At 49.5% G+C, this 18285-nt stretch overlaps 1 long non-coding RNA gene across 1 annotated transcript in view; it reads right to left on the bottom strand.

The window, feature by feature from the left end:
- LOC142187851 (uncharacterized) overlaps positions 1–18007 on the bottom strand; it is a 474785-nt gene extending 456778 nt beyond the window's left edge. Inside the window, exon 1 of the long non-coding RNA XR_012712604.1 lies at positions 17909–18007. This is a non-coding gene — a long non-coding RNA (uncharacterized LOC142187851). The remainder of the gene's footprint in view (positions 1–17908) is intronic.
- Between the last annotated feature and the right edge of the window lie 278 nt (positions 18008–18285).

Here is an 18285-nt window from a genome sequence, read left to right as displayed (position 1 = left end):
TGCAGGGTACAAACCTTAGTAGGCCCGAGAACCAGGAACAGGTCTTGCAATGGCTGTCAGAGAACGCTTACAGCACATTGTCCAGCAGCCAGTCAGACTCTGCCTCCTCTCCTCCTATTACCCAACAGTCTTGTCTTCCTTCCTCCCAAAATTCCGAAGCTTTACAGAACAATAACCCAAACTGTCCCTGCTCCCCAGAGCTGTTCTCCGCTCCTTTCATTGTCCCTCAACCTGCCTCTCCACGTCACGATTCCACGAACCTAACAGAGGAGCATCTGTATCCAGATGCTCAAACACTAGAGTCTCCTCCATCTCCGTTCGATTTGGTGGTGGATGACCAGCAACCCACCCTCATCGACGATGATGTGACGCAGTTGCCGTCAGGGCATCCAGTTGACCGGCGCATTGTGCGGGAGGAGGAGATGAGACAGGAGTTGGAAGAGGAAGTGGTGGATGATGAGGACACTGACCCGACCTGGACAGGGGGGATGTCAAGCGGGGAAAGTAGTGTGGATGTTGAGGCAGGTGCAGCACCAAAAAGGGTAGCTAGAGGCAGAGGCAGAGGTCAGCAGCTTAGGCGAAGCCAGGCCACACCCGGAATCTCCCAAGATGTTCCAGTTCGTACCCAGCCCCGAAAAACTCCCACCTCGAGGGCACGTTTCTCGAAGGTGTGGAGTTTTTTCAAGGAATGCGCCGAGGACAGATATAGTGTTGTCTGCACAATTTGCCTCTCGAAATTGATTAGGGGCTCTGAGAAGAGCAACCTGTCCACCACTTCAATGCGCCGTCATTTGGAATCCAAGCACTGGAATCAGTGGCAGGCAGCAACGGCAGGACAAAGGCCGACTGCCGTTCACGCCACTGCCACTGCCTCTGCCTCTGCCTCTGCCACTGCCACTGCTGACTGTGCTGGCGATGCACTCCAGAGGACGAGCCAGGACACCACTTCATCTGCCTCCGCCACTTTGTTGACTTCTACCTCATCCTCCCCTGGTCCTGTCTTATCTCCTTCTCCTGCACCATCAAAGGCACCATCAGGCGTTTCTTTACAACAACCCACCATCTCTCAGACATTGGAGCGGCGGCAGAAATACACTGCTAACCACCCACACGCGCAAGCCTTGAACGCCAACATCGCTAAACTGCTGGCCCAGGAGATGTTGGCGTTCCGGCTTGTTGAAACTCCCGCCTTCCTGGACCTGATGGCAACTGCGGCACCTCGCTATGCCGTCCCTAGCCGTCACTACTTCTCCCGGTGTGCCGTCCCCGCCTTGCACCAGCACGTGTCACTCAACATCAGGCGGGCCCTTAGTTCCGCGCTTTGCACAAAGGTCCACTTGACCACCGACGCGTGGACAAGTGCATGCGGACAGGGACGCTACATTTCACTGACGGCACACTGGGTGAATGTAGTTGAGGCTGGGACTGCTTCCCAAACTGGCCCGGTGTACCTCGTCTCCCCGCCTAACATTCCTGGCAGGGACACGAGAAGAACACCCCCCTCCTCCTCCTCTTCTACCGCCTCCTCCTCCGCCACCGCCTCCTCCTCCGCCACCGCCTCCTCCTCCGCTGTTAGATTGACCCCAGCTACGAGTTGGAAACGTTGCAGCACTGGCGTTGGTAGACGTCAGCAGGCTGTGCTGAAGCTGATCAGCTTGGGGGACAGACAGCACACTGCCTCCGAGGTGAGGGATGCCCTCCTCGATGAGACGGCAATATGGTTTGAGCCGCTGCACCTGGGCCCAGGCATGGTCGTTTGTGATAACGGCCGGAACCTGGTAGCAGCTCTGGAGCTTGCCGGACTCCAACATGTTCCATGCCTGGCCCACGTCTTCAACCTAGTGGTGCAACGTTTCCTAAAGAGCTACCCCAATGTTCCAGAGCTACTGGTGAAAGTGCGGCGCATGTGCGCCCACTTTCGCAAGTCGACAGTAGCCGCTGCTAGCTTAAAATCTCTCCAGCAACGCCTGCATGTGCCACAACACCGGCTTTTGTGCGACGTCCCCACACGCTGGAACTCAACGTTTCAGATGTTGAATAGAGTGGTTGAGCAGCAGAGACCTTTGATGGAATACCAGCTACAAAACCCTAGGGTGCCACAAAGTCAGCTGCCTCAGTTTCACATCCATGAGTGGCCATGGATGAGAGACCTTTGTGACATCCTACGGGTCTTTGAGGAGTCCACAAGGAGGGTGAGCTCTGAGGATGCGATGGTGAGCCTTACAATCCCGCTCTTGTGTGTTCTGAGAGAATCCCTGATTGACATCAGGGATAACTCAGATCACACAGAGGAGTTAGGGATAGCATCCGATCCGTCACAGCTGGAGAGTAGGTCCACACATCTGTCCGCTTCACTGCGTTTAATGGAGGAGGAGGAGGAGGAGGAGGAGGAAGAAGAGTTGTCCGATGATGTGATGGTGATACAGGAGGCTTCCGGGCAACTTCGAATCGTCCCATTGTTGCAGCGCGGATGGGTAGACATGGAGGATGAGGAGGAAATGGAGATTGAACTTTCCGGTGGGGCCAGAGGAGTCATGCCAACTAACACTGTGGCAGACATGGCTGAGTTCATGTTGGGGTGCTTTACAACCGACAAGCGTATTGTCAAAATCATGGAGGACAACCAGTACTGGATCTTTGCTATCCTTGACCCCCGGTATAAAAACAACATCTCGTCTTTTATTCCGGTAGAGGGGAGGGCCAATCGCATCAATGCTTGCCACAGGCAATTGGTGCAGAATATGATGGAGATGTTTCCAGCATGTGACGTTGGCGGCAGGGAGGGCAGTTCCTCCAGTAGGCAACCAAGTTCTCACCGGTCCACACAAACGAGGGGCACACTGTCTAAGGTCTGGGACACCTTGATGGCACCCCCTCGCCAAAGTGCCGCCACGGAGGGTCCTAGTGTCACCAGGCGTGAGAAGTATAGGCGCATGTTGCGGGAATACCTTTCCGACCACAGCCCTGTCCTCTCCGACCCCTCTGCGCCCTACACGTATTGGGTGTCGAAGTTGGACCTGTGGCTTGAACTTGCCCTATATGCCTTGGAGGTGCTGTCCTGTCCTGCCGCCAGCGTCCTATCTGAGAGGGTGTTCAGTGCAGCCGGTGGCATCATCACTGACAAGCGCACCCGTCTGTCAGCTGAGAGTGCCGACCGGCTCACTTTGATAAAAATGAACCACCACTGGGTAGAGCCGTCATTTTTGTGCCCACCTGTGTAAAGCACCCCAACATGAAACTCCATGTCTGTACTCAACCTCTCCAATTCCTCCGCATCCTCATACTCATCCACCATAAGCGTTGCACAATTCTGCTAATACTAGGCTCCCTCCACCCTGATTTCCCCCAACTCTGCTGGTTAGAGGCTCCCTCCACCATGAATTTGCCCAAACTGGGCTGTTTAGAGGCTCCCTCCACCATGAATTGGTCCAAACTGGGGTGGTTAGAGGCTCCCTCCACCATGAATTGGTCCAAACTGGGGTGGTTAGAGGCTCCCTCCACCATTAATTGGTCCAAACTGGGCTGGTTAGAGGCTCCCTCCACAATTAATTGGTCCAAACTGGGCTAATTAGAGGCTCCCTCCACCATGAATTGGTCCAAACTGGGTTTTTTAGAGGCTCCCTCCACCATTAATTGGTCCAAACTGGGCTGGTTAGAGGCTCCCTCCACAATTAATTGGTCCAAACTGGGCTAATTAGAGGCTCCCTCCACCATGAATTGGTCCAAACTGGGTTTTTTAGAGGCTCCCTCCACCATTAATTGGTCCAAACTGGGCTGGTTAGAGGCTCCCTCCACAATTAATTGGTCCAAACTGGGCTAATTAGAGGCTCCCTCCACCATGAATTGGTCCAAACTGGGTTTTTTAGAGGCTCCCTCCACCATGAATTTGCCCAAACTGGGCTGTTTAGAGGCTCCCTCCACCATGAATTGGTCCAAACTGGGCTGGTTAGAGGCTCCCTCCACCATGAATTTCCCAAAACTTGGCTGTTTAGAGGCTCCCTCCACCATGAATTTGCCCAAACTGGGCTGTTTAGAGGCTCCCTCCACCATTAATTGGTCCAAACTGGGCTGGTTAGAGGCTCCCTCCACCATGAATTTGCCCAAACTGGGGTGGTTAGAGGCTCCCTCCACCATTAATTGGTCCAAACTGGGCTGGTTAGAGGCTCCCTCCACCATGAATTTCCCAAAACTTGGCTGTTTAGAGGCTCCCTCCACCATTAATTGGTCCAAACTGGGCTGGTTAGAGGCTCCCTCCACCATGAATTTGCCCAAACTGGGCTGTTTAGAGGCTCCCTCCACCATTAATTGGTCCAAACTGGGCTGGTTAGAGGCTCCCTCCACCATGAATTTGCCCAAACTGGGCTGTTTAGAGGCTCCCTCCACCATGAATTGGTCCAAACTAGGGTGGTTAGAGGCTCCCTCCACCATTAATTGGTCCAAACTGGGCTGGTTAGAGGCTCCCTCCACCATGAATTTGCCCAAACTGGGGTGGTTAGAGGCTCCCTCCACCATTAATTGGTCCAAACTGGGCTGGTTAGAGGCTCCCTCCACAATTAATTGGTCCAAACTGGGCTAATTAGAGGCTCCCTCCACCATGAATTGGTCCAAACTGGGTTTTTTAGAGGCTCCCTCCACCATGAATTTCCCAAAACTTGGCTGTTTAGAGGCTCCCTCCACCATGAATTGGTCCAAACTGGGCTGGTTAGAGGCTCCCTCCACCATGAATTTCCCAAAACTTGGCTGTTTAGAGGCTCCCTCCACCATTAATTGGTCCAAACTGGGCTGGTTAGAGGCTCCCTCCACCATGAATTTGCCCAAACTGGGCTGTTTAGAGGCTCCCTCCACCATGAATTGGTCCAAACTGGGCTGGTTAGAGGCTCCCTCCACCATGAATTTCCCAAAACTTGGCTGTTTAGAGGCTCCCTCCACCATTAATTGGTCCAAACTGGGCTGGTTAGAGGCTCCCTCCACCATGAATTGGTCCAAACTGGGGTGGTTAGAGGCTCCCTCCACCATTAATTGGTCCAAACTGGGCTGGTTAGAGGCTCCCTCCACCATTAATTGGTCCAAACTGGGCTGGTTAGAGGCTCCCTCCACCATTAATTGGTCCAAACTGGGCTGGTTAGAGGCTCCCTCCACCATGAATTTCCCAAAACTTGGCTGTTTAGAGGCTCCCTCCACCATTAATTGGTCCAAACTGGGCTGGTTAGAGGCTCCCTCCACCATGAATTTGCCCAAACTGGGCTGTTTAGAGGCTCCCTCCACCATGAATTTGCCCAAACTGGGCTGTTTAGAGGCTCCCTCCACCATGAATTGGTCCAAACTGGGCTGGTTAGAGGCTCCCTCCACCATGAATTTCCCAAAACTTGGCTGTTTAGAGGCTCCCTCCACCATTAATTGGTCCAAACTGGGCTGGTTAGAGGCTCCCTCCACCATGAATTTGCCCAAACTGGGGTGGTTAGAGGCTCCCTCCACCATTAATTGGTCCAAACTGGGCTGGTTAGAGGCTCCCTCCACAATTAATTGGTCCAAACTGGGCTAATTAGAGGCTCCCTCCACCATGAATTGGTCCAAACTGGGTTTTTTAGAGGCTCCCTCCACCATGAATTTCCCAAAACTTGGCTGTTTAGAGGCTCCCTCCACCATGAATTGGTCCAAACTGGGCTGGTTAGAGGCTCCCTCCACCATGAATTTCCCAAAACTTGGCTGTTTAGAGGCTCCCTCCACCATTAATTGGTCCAAACTGGGCTGGTTAGAGGCTCCCTCCACCATGAATTTGCCCAAACTGGGCTGTTTAGAGGCTCCCTCCACCATGAATTGGTCCAAACTGGGCTGGTTAGAGGCTCCCTCCACCATGAATTTCCCAAAACTTGGCTGTTTAGAGGCTCCCTCCACCATGAATTGGTCCAAACTGGGCTGGTTAGAGGCTCCCTCCACCATGAATTGGTCCAAACTGGGGTGGTTAGAGGCTCCCTCCACCATTAATTGGTCCAAACTGGGCTGGTTAGAGGCTCCCTCCACCATTAATTGGTCCAAACTGGGCTGGTTAGAGGCTCCCTCCACCATGAATTTGCCCAAACTGGGGTGGTTAGAGGCTCCCTCCACCATTAATTGGTCCAAACTGGGCTGGTTAGAGGCTCCCTCCACAATTAATTGGTCCAAACTGGGCTAATTAGAGGCTCCCTCCACCATGAATTGGTCCAAACTGGGTTTTTTAGAGGCTCCCTCCACCATGAATTTGCCCAAACTGGGCTGTTTAGAGGCTCCCTCCACCATGAATTGGTCCAAACTGGGCTGGTTAGAGGCTCCCTCCACCATGAATTTCCCAAAACTTGGCTGTTTAGAGGCTCCCTCCACCATTAATTGGTCCAAACTGGGCTGGTTAGAGGCTCCCTCCACCATTAATTGGTCCAAACTGGGCTGGTTAGAGGCTCCCTCCACCATTAATTGGTCCAAACTGGGCTGGTTAGAGGCTCCCTCCACCATTAATTGGTCCAAACTGGGCTGTTTAGAGGCTCCCTCCACCATTAATTGGTCCAAACTGGGCTGGTTAGAGGCTCCCTCCACCATGAATTTGCCCAAACTGGGCTGTTTAGAGGCTCCCTCCACCATGAATTGGTCCAAACTGGGCTGGTTAGAGGCTCCCTCCACCATGAATTTCCCAAAACTTGGCTGTTTAGAGGCTCCCTCCACCATTAATTGGTCCAAACTGGGCTGGTTAGAGGCTCCCTCCACCATGAATTGGTCCAAACTGGGGTTTTTAGAGGCTCCCTCCACCATGAATTGGTCCAAACTGGGGTTTTTAGAGTCTCCCTCCACCATGAATTGGTCCAAACTGGGGTTTTTAGAGTCTCCCTCCACCATGAATTGGTCCAAACTGGGGTTTTTAGAGGCTCCCTCCACCATGAATTTGCCCAAACTCTGCTGGTTAGAGGCTCAATCCACCCTGATTTTCAAAACAAATGTTGGTGCCAACCTCAACTTACTACAAGGGCCAAATTCACTGCTGGTGACAAGCTCTCCTCACTGCAAGTGCCAAATACACATGTTTCAAGGTGTTTTCCTACTGTCAGAGAGGTGGTATTGAGTGTGTAAAGTGTGTAGTTGTTAGGCTGTGATGTTGGGGTAATAGAGGGTCTTTGGTGTGTTAGATGCCCCCAGACATGCTTCCCCTGCTGTCCCAGTGTCATTCCAGAGGTGTTGGCATCATTTCCTGGGGTGTCATAGTGGACTTGGTGACCCTCCAGACACGGATTTGGGTTTCCCCCTTAACGAGTATCTGTTCCCCATAGACTATAATGGGGTTCGAAACCCGTTCGAACACACGAACATTGAGCGGCTGTTCGAATCGAATTTCGAACCTCGAACATTTTAGTGTTCGCTCATCTCTAGTAGTGACACAAGATAAGACAACCAATAGGAAGTGATAGAAAAGTGTCCAGAGATTCACCAGATTTATCCTCCAGCCTGATCTATTGTGACAATATTATAGACTGCCTGGTCTACGTCGATAGTCTGAAAAGTTTCTGACCTCCACATGTAGATGGCAACACTTGTCAACGAAAGTTGAGGAATGTGTTCGTGCATGTGTTGGAATGTACTCACAAAGATTTCAGCCATTTTGCACCAGCGGTTTTTCTTCGACAGTCGTTGTAGTGAGTTGATGCGAGTGATTTTGTGAAAATGGATAAAATCAAATATCGAGCTGTCATTCGATATTTGTTTTTAAAAGGCAATATGCCTTCACAAATTAATGATGAGTTGGACGCTGTATACGGTGAATCTGCACCATCATGTACCACCATCAAATTTTGGGCAGCTGAATTTAAACATGGCTGTACCAGCTTGGTTGATGAACATTTGGGACTGCCAAAAACTGCAACCAGGAACTAAAACATTGCTCAAGTTCACCAAATGGTGCTAGAGAACCGTCAAATTAAGGTTAGAGATATAGCAGAGGCTATGAGCATACCGAAAGAACATGTATGCCACATACTGGCTGAAATTTTAGGGATGAGAAAGCTGACTGCGCGCTGGGTGCCTTGATTGCTCACGCTGGACCAAAAAACGTGTTCGGATGAAGCTCTGTTGACGCAGTTAAAGTGCAATAAATCAGAGTTTTGGCGCCAATTAATTACTGTGGATGAAACTTGGATACACCATTACACCCCAGAAACAAAAACACAGTCAAAACAGTGGACTGCGAAGGAAGAATTGGCTACAAAAAAGGCAAAGACAGTTCCTTTGGCTGGGAAAGTGATGGTAACTGTTTTCTGGGATACGACTCACTTCAACGACTGTCAAAGAAAAACCGCTGGTGCAAAATGGCTGAAATTTTTGTGAGTACATTCTAACGCATGCGCGAACACATTCCACAACTTTGGTTGAAGAGTGCTGCCATCTACATGTGGAGGTCAGAAACTTTTCAGACTACCCTTGTAAGTTCACATTGTGTGAATATTACATAGGATTAGTAACAGGGCCGGCTCCAGGTTTTTATGGGCCCTTGGGCGACAGAGCCTCAGTGGGCCCTCTTGTAAAGGAGGTGGGGGAGTCGAGACACTGTGCGTTGCAGATGAAGCTCTGCGCGCTGTGGCAAATTTAGCTCCGCCCTCTTTTATGTTGATTCCACCCATTCTCATTCATTTATTATGTGCTCCCACACAGTATAATCCTCCTACAGTCACCCGTAAATTATATGCCCCCCTCCATCTCTCCCCCAATTTCATATACACCCTTCCTCTGCCCCCAGTTTCATGTCTCCCCTCCATCTCTGTCCCCAGTTTCATCACGTTCTCCCCCTTCATCTGCCCACAGTTTAATGTCCCCCGTCTCTGCCCCAGAGTCATGCCATTCCCCCCCCTCCCCTTCAGTTTCATTGGGCCCCTTCCATCTCTGTCCCCAGTTTCATGCCGTTCTCTCCCCACCCCCTTCCCCAGTGTCATGCCGTCCCCCCCTTCATTTGCCCCCTCAGTTTCATTGGGCCCCCTCCATCTCTGTCCCCAATGTCATGCTGTTCTCCCCCCCTCCATCTGCCCCAGTGTCATGCTGTTCTCCCCCCCTCCATCTGCCCCAGTGTCATGCTGTTCCCCCCTCCCCTTCATTTGCCCCCCAGTTTCTTTGGGCCCCCTCCAGCTCTGTCCCCAGTTTCATGCCGTTCTCTCCCCACCCCCTCCATCTTCTCCAGTGTCATGCCGTTCCCCCCCCCTCCCCTTCATTTGCCCCCCAGTTTCATGGGCCCCCTTCATTATGTTTCACCTTAATATGTAATACAAAACAAACACTTACATCACTCACCTTCCCTCGTTCCCCCGACGCTCCTCTCTCCGCTCTCCCTCCAATCACATACGCGATGCAGGAGCTGTGAGATCAGCTTGCGATGCGATGACGTCATCGCGCCTACACACGCAAGCCAGGGCCGGAGCTTTAAAGCAGGAGCTGATCTCACAGCTCCTGCATCGCGTATGTATTTCAGCTCATCGGCGGACGGACGCCGATGAGCTGAAATTGTGACAGGCAAGTGCCGGGGGGCCCCCAGAGACTCTGTGGGCCCCGGCACTTGCCCGACTATGCCGTGCGCTGACGCCGGCCCTGATTAGTAAATCTGCCTCAATGCTTTCTGTTCTCTTCTGTCTTGTACAGATCAGCTATGGAGCCACCGACCCCTCATTATCTGATAGACTCCTCTATCCACATGTTTTCCGGACAGTCCAAAATAGTCACATCCACAATATGGTGATCACGGAACTGTTGGAGCACTTTGGCTGGACCTGGGTTGGGATTTTAGTATCAGATGATGATAATGGAGAGATAGAACTGCAAATACTCAGAAAGTACATGAAAGAGCGCGGGATCTGTGTGGCCTATACCGTAAAATATACAACTGAGGCTAAACAATATAATGATCAGATATTACATGTATTACACAATCCACAAGTCAGGGTCATTATACTGTGCGGGACCTTCAATTATAAGATACTTACCATGACAGCGGATCCTGCATTTGTTTTTTTTTATAACACTTTCATCCTTCCACCTTCCTTTGCCTTTAGTTCTGTCACTTCTCCTTGCTTCATCTCAATGTGTAATAGAAGTCTTCTAGTCGTAGACTTTTCATCACTGACTTTTCAAGGAATGGAAGATTTTGTAAAAAATTACAAGAAACTCCCCGATATATTCAATGGAGAGTTCTTCTGGAAAAAATTGGATTCAATTGCAAAAAACAACGAGAAAGATTCCTTCATTTTAGCCAATCTCACAGATGATTATAATCACAGTTGTCCGTCTATTCTGCCAAGTATAAGGTCTTTCCTAACATCAGGTGTCTCTCCAAGACTGTACGAGGCTGTAGAAGTCCTGGCAAAAGCTCTCCATGAAATGTTCTTATATATAAAAGACAAATCTCCAGAAAATCCAATAACCAGACTTACACAATACACAAAGAAGTTACAGCGCCACCTACAGAGGATGAAGAGTCCACTGGATCCAATGGGACCTTCCTATTACTTTAATGAGCGGGGGGAAGCCGTACATGGATATAAGATAATATACAGGATGTTTATAGAAGAGGCCACATATACGGACATACGTGAGGACATAGTAGGAAATGTTACTCCATGGACTGTCAGTGGTCAGAAGCTTTATATAAATACCTCGTCTATAACCTGGAGACACACACAGGAGGTAAGAAGCCTTCCATTATACATGTGACTTTGTAACGCTTCTGTCTGCCCTTATACATCATTATATAGGCTACATATAGAATTCCTCTACATCAGCTCTTCAGTTACTTTGCACTTACATTATTGGACATTAGTTACACTTTGCAGTTTTTTTGTGAATTACAGTCTATTAAAGTCAATATAGTAAAAAACTGATTAAAATTAGAGATGAGCGAATCAAAGCTGCATAAGTGAAAATCCGAATTTCTGGAAGTCTTTGCCAAGAATCCGGATTTCCTCACGATTTGATATATCGAATCACATATTTTAATAAAATGGCTGCAGTACGTTTTAGGACAAGGGGTAGGGGACTCTGGTAACGCAGGATCACCCATCATGCCATGCGTGCATCCAATCAGCACAGCCCTATAAATACCCTGCGCCATTTTAGCTTCAGTCATTTCACATCATACTTAGTGAGGGGAGTGATGTCAGCAGGCGCTAGGGAAAATGGTAGAAGAGACTTCACAACTGGTAATTTGCTCAATATAACTTCAGAGAAGGAGCATTAGTGTTACGGTTCTGTCTATATATATGAAAATAATATTTTTTAACATGGACAGAACCGCTAGACTGCAAGACACTGCAGTGAGGTCCACAAGCCCCTGAAAAGCTAACCACCAGTTATCTGTACTGGCAGTGGTGTCCGTGCGGTTCCAATGTGAACAGACTGCAACAAAACTCTCACCAGTTAACCTCACTGGGAAGGTGCACCTGTGTATAGCTTGTAAGAGGTGCAGGTGACTGGCAACAAACTCACTCAGACAACGGAATAAAACAGGAACGGCTTTATTTGTTATGATTCTTGAACACAGCAACAGGCTCTTGAACTATTGCAACAGGTAAATCATATACAGGAGGGACATAGTCTCTATAAGAACTTGGGTACGTAAAGGAGGGTATAGCTACAGCTTTAGTGGCACTGTGTGGCTTGTTACAGTCTCTCAATGGGCTTTGATTACTGATCCTGCTGGAGGGCACTGGATTCCTCTGGGGCTCATGCTCTGTCTCTCCAAGGTAGTACCTTTCTCCTTATTGCAGTGGGAAAGCTGGCTGCATACTTCTGTGTCCGTGCTGCACTTCTATCACATGTGCTCTGCACTACAGTTATTTGCACTGCCCTGTGTTGCTCTCCTTCTTCAGTGTTTGTTTCAGCACTTCTGTGCTTCACTGGGCTGTTCTGCTTGGCTCTGGTCACTATATGACAGCACTCTTGCTTTCTGTTGGCAGACACTGCTTCTGCTCTCCAGCACTGCAGTCTTCTTCCCCTGGAAACACTGTGTGTCCTCGACTTCCTGTGCCACCAGCTTCTACTTTTCCAGGTCACTCTATTGTCTCTAGCTGAGAACTGGCTCCCCCTGCTGGATTGGGATGATTGCAGCAAGCCTCCATGTTCTAACATTGCAGCCGTACCTCCTGACATTACAAGCTGCTGGGTGAAGCTGAGTGCAGCCTTGCAGCAGACCTCTGCTAAACAGTAAAGGCTGCCAGGGGTTAAATGTTACCCCTGGTAAGTAACACAAAAGGACTCCACAAACAGCTAGGAGCTACAATGTAACTTAGACAGTTCCATAGGCATTGGGTCCCTAACGGCAGTGCCCTGGTAGGCCAATGAATCCTATCCTGGACACCCTATATGGCAACCTGCCTTCTGTGGAACCTAGCCCTGACCTCCTGTCTCAAAGTATTTTAGCCTGGGGGGCGTCGACTCACACTATATAAAGGCAAGACTCTGCCCCACAAGGCGTTGGAATTGACTTCACTGCACATGGTCAGTAGGGGGAGAAAGGGACTTAGCCCCCCGTGCAACTCAAAAAGGTGCAAGCATGCTCAGTAGGGAAGAAATGGGACTTAGCCTCTGAGCGCCTCCAAAAGGTCCACGCATGCTCAGTGGGCAGAAAGCTGGACTTAGACTCCAGACATCTCACTGCATGATGCCGAGGGCGAGAGTTGGGACTCCATCCTAACAATTAGAAATGTAGGGAAAGGATAGGGAGGAATTTATACAGATGTGAGGAAGGTATCTTAGCAGCAGCAATGGAGCAGACACAACCAGAGACAGGGACACAAAACTGTAGCAAACAGGTATATATATATATATATAGGTATATATTATGTCAGGCACAAAAATGAGCAAATTAAAATACAGCCTTAACTTCAGGCAAAAACAGTGTGGAACAAAATCCTGCTCATCTGAGCACTAAGCTAAATAAATTCTAACTGTATGTGTGGCTTACTATCAGCCACACGAATCACCCAAAAAACACAATCCTGTCTCAGCAGGCTCACAGTGTCAGGACAGACCCAAGCACTCTCTCTCGCTCCCAGGATTTGCCCCGAAGTGCAGGCTCTGCAGCCTTTTTTGGCCAAGCCTGGCATCTGAATCTGGGGCTGAGGCCCATTCAAGACACGCACTGGACCACACATGAGTCTGGGGGAAATATACCAGGACTCCAGCACTCTGCCTGTCACCTTCTCACATAGAGTACTGACACAGAACAGAGGTCCTTTTGGGTGTTTGCAGTGACTGTCATTATTCTGCTGCTCATTACTCATACCTGTGTATTCAAGGGAGAACATTACATGACTTTTCCAGTGCAGAAGTGGCAAAAAAAAAAAAAAGAATTATTGTCCGCAGTTATCTGCAATAACGTCTTTTCTAGTGGTTTATTAGTGGGGAAACAAATAAGGGGCTTATTCACCATTGTGAGTAGAAAGGAGAATTACCATTTTGCCTTGTATTAATTTCCTTTACATTTACTTATTTGATCTAACAGCATGTCAGACAGAGAAGTGACAGGCCCTGTATAGGGGAAGGGTACAGGCCTAAATGTTTCTGGCGCCGGCACAGGTTGCCACAAAGTAAGAGTGTGTCTCAGAAGGGGTCAATTACAGAGGCCTGAGCTCCTAGTGTCAAGTAGTGTCATGTCTTGACCATCACCACAACAATTGTAGACTGGGTGACTCAGTCATCCACTTCATCCCAAGTCACATCAGACACCCCCAACCAAGACACAGTGGGTTTGTCAGACACAACCCTTAGTTGGCATGGCCTGGGAGCAGGCCCTGTACCCTCAGGTGTCCTGAACCTGCCTCTGTCTTTTGCTGCTCTTTCAGCCAGAAAAGTACTCTATGCTGTGGGCTCAGATCCACTATACAGTAAGGATGACCTACTGCAGGATAGTCAGCAGTTAGTGCCTAGCCAAGATGTGGAGGAGACATCTGCCGCTTCTTCTGGTCGGCAGGCTGGTGTTGCGAAGGGTCAAGCTCCTGGTTCAGAGAACATTGAGGAGGACATCAGTGACAAGCAGAGAGTAGTGGATAATGTTGTAGCTGATTGTAATTGAGATCCAGGTGATGAAGGGGCCTCATCATCACCAGGAGAAGAGGGTGGCAGCTTGCGCATGAGGCAGTGGCAGAGTCAGCAGTGGCAGGTCGGGAGCTAAATGTGCCCGGGGTAAACCACCCACTTCGCAGCAACCTACCTGCCCTGAATGTAGTGGTGCAGAGGTTGACAGAGGCAGCAGTGGTAGCAGTCAGTTAGTGCAGAGTGTTGGTGGTGAAATCACCTGCTCGGCGGTGTGTGACAGTTTTTTGTTGAGCTGCAGATGTGGAATCTGTGGGCAAAAGCCCTGCATAAACATATGAAGCATCACCATGAACTGGCCTGGGAGTGCCGTGGTGCCGATGTGGGGGTCCAGCCTGATGCAGCAACCCCTGCATTCCCCAGTGGCACGCACTCCATTTCAGGCAGTCAAAGCTCCACCACTGCAACGGAAGGAAGCTGTGTGTCTGTACCATCATCTGCTAGTCGTGATGCTCCATCTCCTACTCGTCCTAATCAGTCATTGTGTCAGCTGTCGATCACCGAAGGGATTTCAAAGAGACAACAGTATGCATTATTATACACCTTGTTTGCCTGGGCAATCAAAGTCACACAGGGTTAGAACTGCTCCATGTCCTCAATCAAGAAATTGAATCCTGACTTTCTCCAAGAGAACTTAAAATTAGAACCATGATGACCAACAATGGAAAGATCATGATGTTAGCGCTGTGTTAAGGAGGGCTGAGCAATGGCGCACGTGTTCAGTCTGGTTGTCAAGCATTCCACTGTCACGACGTGAATTCTGGTAATTAAATTGTGTATTTTTCTGGTTGGGGTTTTGATCCAGGTTCTGTGGTCTTCGGGTGGTTTCCTTGCCATTAGCCCATTCTGTTTGTGCATTTGGTATTGGCCTTCAGAGGTTTTCTGGAGCGAACCTCAGGAGTTGGTCGTTGTCATTATCCTATGGGACGATTCTGGGGCCTTTATTAGGAGAAGGGCTGGCTTCACTAGTTGCTGGTTTTTGTTGTATCCTACATAGAATTCATGGCTCAGGGAGAAGTGTTTTTGGAACTTCAGCTGACTTGGAAGTGGTGTGAGTGTTGCTTTGTGTGTGAGTATGGTTTTCCCCTCCACACTTCCACTCTGCCCTGTCCTTCAGTTCTGGTTGCCTGTCACTGTATTGGTGTTTGTGAGGAAGTTTGGGTTCCACTTTGTTTTGTCCCAGTCCTGTGTTAACCCTTTCCTCACCTCTCCACTGTCCCTCTCCTCATTTCCTTGTTATATATTGTGTTGTGCTGCGTGTCTGTTGTCCAGCACGTCCCATCCTGTCTTGTCTGCAGCTGCACCTTGATTTCTGTAGGAGTGACCACCTTAGTATCCCAAGTCCCTAACTCTCTTGTAGCTCTTGCCCTATTTGTCGGTTAGGCCTACGTGTTAGAGATCCAGGAGTTGTCGGGGCCAAGGCTAGCTTGGGAACAGCTGACCACCACCCGCAGGCAGGGCCTAGCTAGCTGCTGTAGCGTCAGGTAAAGTTTCCCTCCCCTGTTCCCTTAGCGGTGCAGTCTGCAGTCCGGATTTTGGGTCTAGACATAGACACGAACGTGACATCCACCCTTCTGTAAGACATCCTAAAAATGGCAAGTAACAGTGGCGTAACTACTGGGGTAGCAGCTGCCAGAGGGCCCGGGACATTAGGGGCCCGGCAACAGCCGCTACTGCTGCGTTTTTCTTAATAGGTCATTACCGGCTGGAGTTACTCCAGCCCGTAACGGGCCCTATTTACTTACCGATCCTGGCAGGGGCTGGGATTGGTAAGCGATGCCGCGGGCCCCACAAACACTATTATTATACTCTGGGGTCTTTTCAGACCCCTGTTACCTGCATTGTTACCGTTACCTGCATCCCGGGTCATGTGACATCTGGCCGTCATTGAAGATGGCTGACACCACGGAGGACTGCAGCGGAGCTTGGGATAGGTAAGTGAGAGCATTTTTTATGTTTGTATCCCCCCTCGGTCTCTGATGATTATACTCTGGGGTCTGAAAAGACCCCAGAGTATAATAATTATTCATGGGTGTTCACAGTGGGGCATAATAGTGTGTGCAGGGGCCAATATGGGACATAGTGTGTGCAGGGGCCACTATGGGGCATAATACTGTGTGCGGGGGCCACTATGGGGCATAATACTGTGTGCAGGGGCCACTATGGGGCATAATAGAGCACGCAGGAATGCGCAGGGGGGGTCGGTTGATCAAGGTCTTCGGAATCAGCCGGGAGGGGGGGGGGGTGTTATCGTCAGCAGGGTTTATTTTTTAAAAAAATCTAAATAAACGAAAACCCTACGGAGCCTACTGGACTTTGACTGCTAGACAACCTGGTGTCACTGCCACAGTTAGTGTCACTGCCAGCTAAACCAACCAACAAGGTGTACTCTGTTATAGATCACAGAGACCTGTGCAGATCAGAGCAGTCACTACAATAACCAAAACTGTCTAGCCAGAACTCCTGGTCTAGACAGAGACCACTTAAACCCTGTGTGCTTCAGTTCCACCCAACCATCAAGGTAGCTTACTGCAAACCCACTTTTAGTAACCCTCAGAGGGATATTGCTGCGAACAGGCTGCGACTTCCATATCATGGCCGCACCTGCTGCACAATCCTAACAGGGGGGCATGTCAAAAGTTCACCACAGAGGCCCACCATTCCTAGTTATGCCACTAGCAAGTAAGCTTTGCATGCACTGCAGCCACTTGTACACCGCCAATCACACAGTCCTTGAGCTGCAGCGGCAGAACGGCTGATCTGCGATGTTTCCACCCGTTGGAATTCAACCCTTCATATGCTGGATCTACTATATGAACAGAGAAAAGCCATAAATGATTTCATGATGATACAAGCAGACAAAAGTACTCCCCTGTATAACTTCAATTTTAGCCAGTGGCAGCTCATGTGTGACTCCTGACGTTTGCTTGTTCCCTTTGAGAAGGTCACTTTAATAGTCAGTCGCCAGAACTATGGGATGAACAACATTATTCCACTGACTCATATCGCAGAAAACACAAATGGACTGATGCATGTTCACTTTCGTGCGTAGTGACAGCTGAATCATCACCATTCGACAAAGGGATGACTACTGCCTCTCCACCATGTTAGACCCTCGCTACTGGTACTTTTTTTTTTTTTTTTTTACACCTGCTGAAAGAGAGGGCAAACTAAACTACTATAGATACAGCCTATGTAGCAAGTTGGCCACGGCAGCTGTAGGGGGTGTGGGGGTGGCAAGAGTAGTATCGGCTCCATCAGCAGCAGCCTGAGCCTAGAGTCTCTGATGAGTAGCTTTCTTCACCCGCATAGTGAAGAAGCTGTTCATCAGCAGCTAAACACAGAGCAGAACCTGAACCAACAGGTGGTGGCATGCTTAGCGTGAAGCCTGTCACCCGGCATACAAAAACCTGCTAGATTAGTGGATAGCCAAACTGGATTATCGCCACAACTGGCTGAGTTTACCCTGGAAAAGTTGTCCTGCCTGGCCAGTAGGGTGGCATCAGAAGGGGTGTTTAAAGTGAGGGGGGCATAGTAACCCCAAGGAGAACTCACCTGTCCACCAAAAATGTGGAGAGACTGACCTTTGTCAAGATGAATCAGGTGTGGATCAGCCAGGATTTCCAACCACCAATGCATCAGATTAAATGATCCTTGCTTCCTTACACAAACCTTGACAAAAGAGACCAGTTTCTTCTGGCCACCTGCCTCAGATACTACTCTGATGCTGCCACCTGCCTGATGCTGCACATCTTATACCAATTGCTCCTTCTTACAGCCATCATTGTCAGTGGGTACTGTTTGTGCCACCCACCTCCACACTCTGTCACCCGGTCACTTTATTTCCTCTTAAGGCTGCTGCCACCTCCACATTATATCACCTTGCCACTCTGTGGCCTCCTTATGCTGCTGCTACCTCAACATGATGTCACTATGAAGCCCTCTCCTCTCTGTCAGGGGGGCTCTACTTGTATAAGCATTTACTGGAACAGTTTCTGTAGACATCTTTGTGGGATCAGCAGATGATGGTGTAAAAGGAGTGCGCTCTTTTACACTACAGTAGGATTTTGCGCCTCAGCACAGTTGTTTATACCATTTCACTAACATCAACATGTAAGGCTGAGTTCACATGAGTTATTTGGTCAGTTTTGGCCCCGTAACTGGCCAAATAACTAAAGTGTGCAGTGGTTCTAAGAG

Source organism: Leptodactylus fuscus, chromosome 1, assembly GCF_031893055.1.
Source record: "Leptodactylus fuscus isolate aLepFus1 chromosome 1, aLepFus1.hap2, whole genome shotgun sequence".
In the NCBI taxonomy this organism is placed as follows: Eukaryota; Metazoa; Chordata; class Amphibia; order Anura; family Leptodactylidae; genus Leptodactylus; species Leptodactylus fuscus.
This window is presented reverse-complemented; position numbering and strand designations above follow the sequence as displayed.